The sequence below is a fragment of the Coenobita brevimanus genome, chromosome 22, assembly GCF_032717465.1.
Source record: "Coenobita brevimanus isolate Jiangsu-jjx chromosome 22, ASM3271746v2, whole genome shotgun sequence".
Classification (NCBI taxonomy): Eukaryota; Metazoa; Arthropoda; class Malacostraca; order Decapoda; family Coenobitidae; genus Coenobita; species Coenobita brevimanus.
The window spans coordinates 44,788,493-44,795,598 of NC_136975.1; the positions used below are offsets into that span (position 1 = coordinate 44,788,493).

The 7,106-nt window shown below is 41.3% G+C and overlaps 1 long non-coding RNA gene across 1 annotated transcript; it reads left to right on the plus strand.

Moving 5' to 3' along the window:
* The first annotated feature begins 1,818 nt into the window (after positions 1-1,818).
* LOC145392499 (uncharacterized) lies at positions 1,819-6,616 on the plus strand. The gene is made up of 2 exons (XR_013895994.1): positions 1,819-1,929; positions 6,418-6,616. It is a non-coding gene; the product is annotated as an uncharacterized LOC145392499 (long non-coding RNA).
* Positions 6,617-7,106: the final 490 nt, after the last annotated feature.

Genomic DNA, 7,106 nt, shown 5'->3' on the forward strand with positions numbered 1-7,106 from the left:
AGTTTTTCACCGTAGTTCATGTCCAGAAGTGGTTTATTGTATGGTAAATTTGACTGATCTCTACGGCACTTTGATTAATAGTAAAAGGCCATCGACAAAAACTAATACCTTGATAATACTCTTACGTAATTATTTCCTTAATATTTACCACATTCGAAACAGTCCTTTTGTAACTAGAGATATTTAACTTGTGCTTGCGTGCTTGATCTGGTGGGAAAAATACTACTAACATTGTATACCCTTCACTGTATACCCTTGTACCGTAGTGAAAAATACCTTAGTTATCCCTTTGCCTGAAATATGGGAGCTGCCCCTCGTCATCTCCGTTTTCTGTGATTTGATAATATTGTGGTTGCGTTTTTTGATGTGTGTGTGTGTGTGTGTGTGTGTGTGTGTGTGTGTGTGTGTGTGTGTGTGTGTGTGTGTGTGTTATTCCTTTGTTGTTTTAAGTCTGTCTTGGTAACTGTCTTCCTGTCTCTGTCTGTCTGCCTGTGCGTCTGTCATGTGTTTTTAATCTCATTGCTGTATTGGCTGGCTGATTTGGGGTCTCTCTCTCTCTCTCTCTCTCTCTCTCTCTCTCTCTCTCTCTCTCTTTCTCTCTCTCTCTCTCTCTCTCTCTCTCTCTCTCTCTCTCTCTCAAAATGTCTTATGTTTCTGGATCCTACTCAACCCTTATTTAATATGTAATAGAATAAGATGATGGTATGATGATGATGATGATGATGATGATGATGATGATGTGAATTAAGTGTAAAAAATAAATGAAAAGACAGTGAACGAAGTAATAGGTTATTGTATTTTATTGTATTTACATGTAATTACACTAAATCGTAGAGGGCAAAAACATTACTCCCCTACCAGTAAAGTAGTGGTGTGTCCCTTCAGTACGATGACGTCTTGTTGATTTATTTTGTTTTATTTTATTCTTTCTCCTGGTAAGTTAATTGACCTTGGATTTAATTTACCTGTTGAACTGGAGGGGTTAAGTACAGCCTTCATGAACTCCTTTTCTCCTGATTATTCTTCCTGACGTGAATAAAGTCTGTCGGTAGCCTGAGTTAAAGGAAAATTACATCTCCTAGTGAAGGGGTTAATCTTACTACCATCAGACGATTTTATTCAGCTAGAGATTTCCTTGAACCCAGCTTATTTATGGTAGAGCCTTGTATTATGCATTAGAACATAAGTCAGGAGTGAGAGGAGTGGAGGTGAATGTGAGAGAAGCATGTGGAGTTACGTGGAGAAACAGACTGGCAAATGAGCAACTGAAGGAGCGTTGTGGAGTGGGTGAATTTGAGATATGTGGAGTTACGTGGAAAGAGAGAGGGAGACTAGCATTTGAGCAAGTGAGGGAGCGTTATGTGGAATTCCGTGGAGAGACAGACTGAGAAATGAGCAATTGGAAGAGCGTTGTGGAGTGGAATGAGATTGAGAGATGTGGAATTAAGTGGAGAGACAGTGTGACAAATTAGCAAATGAAGGAGCGTTGTGGAGTGGAATGAGTCTGAGAGGGGCATTTGGAGTTACGTGGAGAGACAGACTGAGAAATGAGCAAATGAAGTAGCGTCGTGGAGTGGATGAGTCTGAGAGGGGCATGTGGAGTTACGTGGAGAGACAGACCGAGAAATAAGCAAGTGAAGGAGCGTTGTGGAATTTCTTATAGTCTCAGGTAGGCCACACAGATCCTTCATAGGTTACGTTATTTTTGCAGTGAGTGTTGTTGGATGGAGGTGGAGCTGATGAACTAAAAGATGAGGACTAACAATGCCTTCCCCCCACCACCACCACAAGCTCAGTAGCCAGGATGATGGAGATTGGATGAAGATAGCGTTGGAGGAATGAAGAGGTGGCACACTAAAAGATGAGTGCCAGTAACGCCTCGCCCACCACCACCACCAGCTCAATCCCCACGATAATGGAGAGTCCCAGGTAGGCCCCACAGATCCCCCCCAGGTCACTCACCAGGTTTGCTAATGTCTGGAAGTAGTGAAAGTTATTAGTGGACAGTGGCAGCCAATATTTCTCTTGTCGTATGCTTTTTTTTTCACTTCAGTTTGACGTAAAATTCCCACCTTCATCTTGCATGCTGAGTTGTAAACGAGAGATTAACACTAGATTATGATGCTAGCCAGGAAGTGTTGTGGATTAGAAGAATAGCTGTAGTTTTGTCTTAATTTGTCACTGAGCTACGTGAAACAAGCTGGAGGGTGAGTAATATAGTTGGTTTTAGTGGTTATTTGGCCTTTGATCAGTAGCATGGCGACAAAAATCGTTAAGATCTGATTTATCTTCTCAGTCTGTAACCATCCAAACTAACCAACCAGCAACCAGTCAGATATCCAACTACGGCATAGTACTGGGTGGGAGCGGGTCATTTCCCTAGTGGTATTCAGTAATGCCCCTCGGATGTAATTTTCAGTTGCCCTTCATGACTAGTAAAACATGATCTGAATGTAAACAGTAGAGCCGACCCCAGATGGTGTACAAGCCAGCCGCTAACGTCCATATCCCACCGCAAAATAATCTCGGCCATCTATCCAGTGTTACCAGACAGCTATTACTCATCTGCCTAACCCGACTACCAGCCTAACTTACTACCCTGACATCCAACCAAATCATCCATCCATCCAGCTAAATTACCAGCCACCTATGCAACTAAATGAGCCACCCATCCATCCATTTAATTTACCAGCCAGCCAACTGACTATCCAAATTAACCAGCCACCCAAATTATCCACCTAACCATCCAACCAGCCGCCTACATAACTACGCTAACCACTTGATTGATGGGGCACTAACCTGGTATTTAGGCACCTCGCTCATGACTTGCTTCTGAAGGGTGTTGTAGTAGACCTGAAGAACAGTCATTCCAGGGGCGCCGCTCCCTCCACTTGCACCCCCTAAACTCTCACCATCACCACCCTGCCAGTGAAAAGGTGGCCAGTGGGAATGTATGTTTTACTTACAACCAGTTATGTTTTATTTACTTATTTATATCTCACTCCTTCTTTGGATGGGGAAAAGATGCAAATTCAGAGCAGGTCGGGTTAGATGAGGTTATGCAGAGAGAGGCAAACATGCTGACCTGATACTCTGCCGGCAGTGGGGTGGAGGACATCTGGAGGTCAAACGAGGTCGCTCTGGAAACGGGACCAGGTTGTAATGAATAACTTTTGCACTTCAAGATGTTGTAAAAATAGATTATCTGGGGCGAAAAAGATAAAATATGAATGTCATCGTAGTGGCGGAATTGATGGAACTTTCTAATTTTCACTATGAGAGCCCCTTCCGAAGCTTATATATACTTATTAAAGGTATTTACTTACTGAAACACGAAATACACAGAAGATAATTACTCTGCCTTGTGAAACCCTATTTACATTATTGTCTTTGCCTTCTGAAACACGATATACACATAAGATAATTACGTTCCTTTGTTAAACTCCATTTACATTATTATCTTTGCTCTCTGAAACACGAAATACGTAGAAGATACAGTACACTACCCTGCCTTGTGAAGCCCCAGAGCCAGAAGCTGCGTGACTCACCTGCACTCTATACCACAGGGGCATCCAGTGTTGTCAGAATTTAACACCTGTTGCATTACCGTATCGTAGCACAGGTCCCCCGAGCCTTTGCATCGTCGTAGCAGGGGTATCTGGGTGGAGGGAGAGGGGAGGCTGACACACAGATACATACATACAGACATATACATATATAGACATACATACTTTCATACGAAAACACATTTACAGACATACATAGACATACATACACACATACACTTATTATTTTTTGTACAGAAGATAAACAGAGGAAGGAAAAACAAATTAGATTTTTAAAAAGTTCTTTGCGCTAGATTATAAGTGCCCTCCATTCATAAAAAAATCTGTAACAGTTGGACTTGAATTACTGTAGGTTGAAGTTTGAGAGGAAATCAGAGAACAGTACACTGATGGATAATTGTGTATACTTATTTCCTCAGTGTTCCCTTTACCTGTCTAACACCAGGTGAGTTTATACACCTGACTGAAGCCGATAATAGTGTTAGAGGTTAGTGTGTATTTGTCACTATTTAAATTACTGAAATAAATACACCCTTATCTTTAATACAGCTGAAATATGCACTAAGTTTGTATGCAACTTCAGGAACTGGTGATCCTATTTATGCAGGAAAACAGCCCCATTTTAATTGCAGAGTAGAAGGCAAGAAATAGAAAATGATCTTGCACAGTCAACTTTGAAGCAGTGAACTTAAACGTAACTCAGATATGAAAAAGTTTATGAATAGGTTGCTGAAGAGAGAGAGAGAGAGAGTCCATAGCATAAGAAATGTGTGTGTGTGTGTGTGTGTGTGTGTGTGTGTGTGTGTCACCTTGTCTGGCACTGGTCCACTGAGGGTGCCACGGGTGATATTGAAGGTAACCCTGAACCTGTGCTCCATACACCCACACTCCCTCATCAGCCGCCACTGCGCACACATCGAAAAACACTCCTGAAAAAAAAAAGAAAATCATAGAAATTTCAGTTTATCCCGAAATTATATAGCTGATCCATTCTAACTTGGCCCAGATCCACGAAACTCTATGGTCGATTCACTCCTACTTCCCCTGATTTTGCGTCCTTTTGTAGCTCATTATCTGTCGCTTAAAGTTAGAAATTAAATATGAGTTTGTCACGAAAAACCTATAGGTCACTCACTCTAACTTGGCTGAGATTTTTTTCCTTTTGCAACCGATTTCCCTTAGTTTAACGTCAGAAAAAAGACAATACTATGGCCCTACATCCATCCCACAGCACTTCTTTGTGACTAGCGCCGTACTGTAATGTTAATCTCTTGTTATATCTCTGCATTCAAGATGGAGAGGTGGTAATTTTGCGCCTAATAAAAGTATGCAGATTATACCTGAAATTATTGGTAGTCAGGGTGTGTATTATTATTATTATTATTATTATTGTTGTTGTTGTTGTTATTATTATTATTATTATTATTATTATTATTATTGTTGTTGTTGTTGTTACTACTACTACTACTATTACGACTGCTACTACTACTGCTACTACTACAAATGGATGCCTTGTTGTTTAGTGGGTTAAGGCGCTCCAGCCTCATTGCAGCCTTATAAGATCAGGTCCAAAGGTATTTAGGGGTTACTGCTCACACAGTGTCATGCAGGGGAGAGTGACTGGCCACCCTTGCCTTGAGGATCGGGACTGACGATCCTGAAGAGGGGATGGAGTGAATAATGGAAGTCATGGATGTGAGAAAAGATAAGGATTTAGGCAAGATGGTGTACTGGTGAAATGTGACAGGCAGGGATGTGTAGTGGTGTGATAGGCAGGTGGTGTGGTGGTGTAGTGATGTGATAGACAGGGTGGTGTAGTGATGCAGTGGTGTGATAGGCATGGTGTAGTAGTGGAGTAATATACCAGGGTGGTGTACAGCTCCAGCGAGGTGGTGTAGTGGGTGCCGGTCCACAGGAGGGGGGCGAAGTCCGTCTCGTACCAGTTGTCTGTGCAGGCGGAGGGATAGGGCGCGGGTAGGCGGTGCTCCATCCTCTGTAGGCGCAGAAGGAGAGGTAGGCTGAGGACGAGGTGTAGGAAGGAGGGTAGATGAAGGCGAGATGTAGGAAGGAGGGTAGATGGAGAAGGAGAGACATAGGAATGAGGGAAGATAGAAGGAAGGAAGGTAGATTAAGAAGGAGAGGCATAGGAATGAGAGAAGATAGAAGGAAGGAAGGTAGATTAAGAGAGAGATGTATCAATGACGATAGGTGGAAGACAGGGAGATTAAGAGTAAGATGTATAAAGCAAGGTGGAAGAGGTCGATAAAGAGTGACGTATAGGAAGAAGGGTAGATAGAGGAAGGTGGATTAAGAGCTGGATGTATAAAGGAAGGTAGAATTGAAACGGTAGGCTATCAGTGGGTGGTGGAGGAAGGGAAGGAAATGAACATTTACGTATTCTTTTGTATTTGAGATGTACTGTAATTTAATTTTATATTTTTATTTAAATTTGCATTGATTATATATGGTTTTTGTTTTAATAATATACTGTCATCAAAAGGTGGAGTTGTATAGATGAAGTGGATGGTGGCAGGTGAGACAGGTGTGCCATACAGGTAACATAATATAACAAAGAGATAACAGACTGCAGGTTATATCAAATTTATATAGGTAAGTAATCAATTATATTACACAGGGAACTGATATGAGTCGCCTGTACAGGAAACTTAAAGGTGACAGGCAACACACAAGTAACTCACACATGTTACCAATACAGGGGACAGGTAACATATAGATAACAGGTAACAAACAGGTAGCTTATACAGGTGAGACGTAACACAAGTAGCTTATACAGGTGACAGGTAACAAACAAGTAGCTTATACAGGTGACTAATACAGGTAACTCTTGCAGGTACTCACAGCAGACACAGCCACCCTCGTATAACTACCAGGTGAGACTAGGAAACCCAGGTCTCTTGGGCTGGGGGGCACCTGACGATGATGTACCTCCACCACGTAGCCCAGAGTCTCCACCAGCCCCTCCACCTCCTGTATCTCATCCTCCACCTCCAGCTCTCCCGCCGCCAGGAAGAGGGTTAAACCTGGAATAAAGGGGGATTGATGACTCGAACTTCCGATACTGAGAAAAGTAAGAGTTATATTTTTTCGTTTTTTTTTTTTCTGTCCTGAAGATTTATGATTGGGATTTCAGATATTGCGAAAGGTAAGGTTAATACATATTTCTATTTCGAATTTATAACTGGAAGATGTATGAGGAAGATTTTTTTTCTACTTTTCCTTTTCTGTTTCATAATATTAACCTCTGATCTGGTGTTAAGTAAATATAAGTTTTCTGTCACTTTGAATATTTAGAGGGATTTATTTATTTATTAGTTATTATAATTTGTCTTGTCACTCGAACCTCCTGTCAGTAATTCGTCGTCAAGATTTTTCGGCTACCATTCAATAAGAACTCATTAAGTCTTCTATCGGTAATAACCAAAGGAGAGATTTTTTTTTTTTATTTGTCTTCTCATTCGAAGTTCCATCCAATAACAAGAAAAATGTAAGATGCTATACGCTACCCATTTTATAATTATC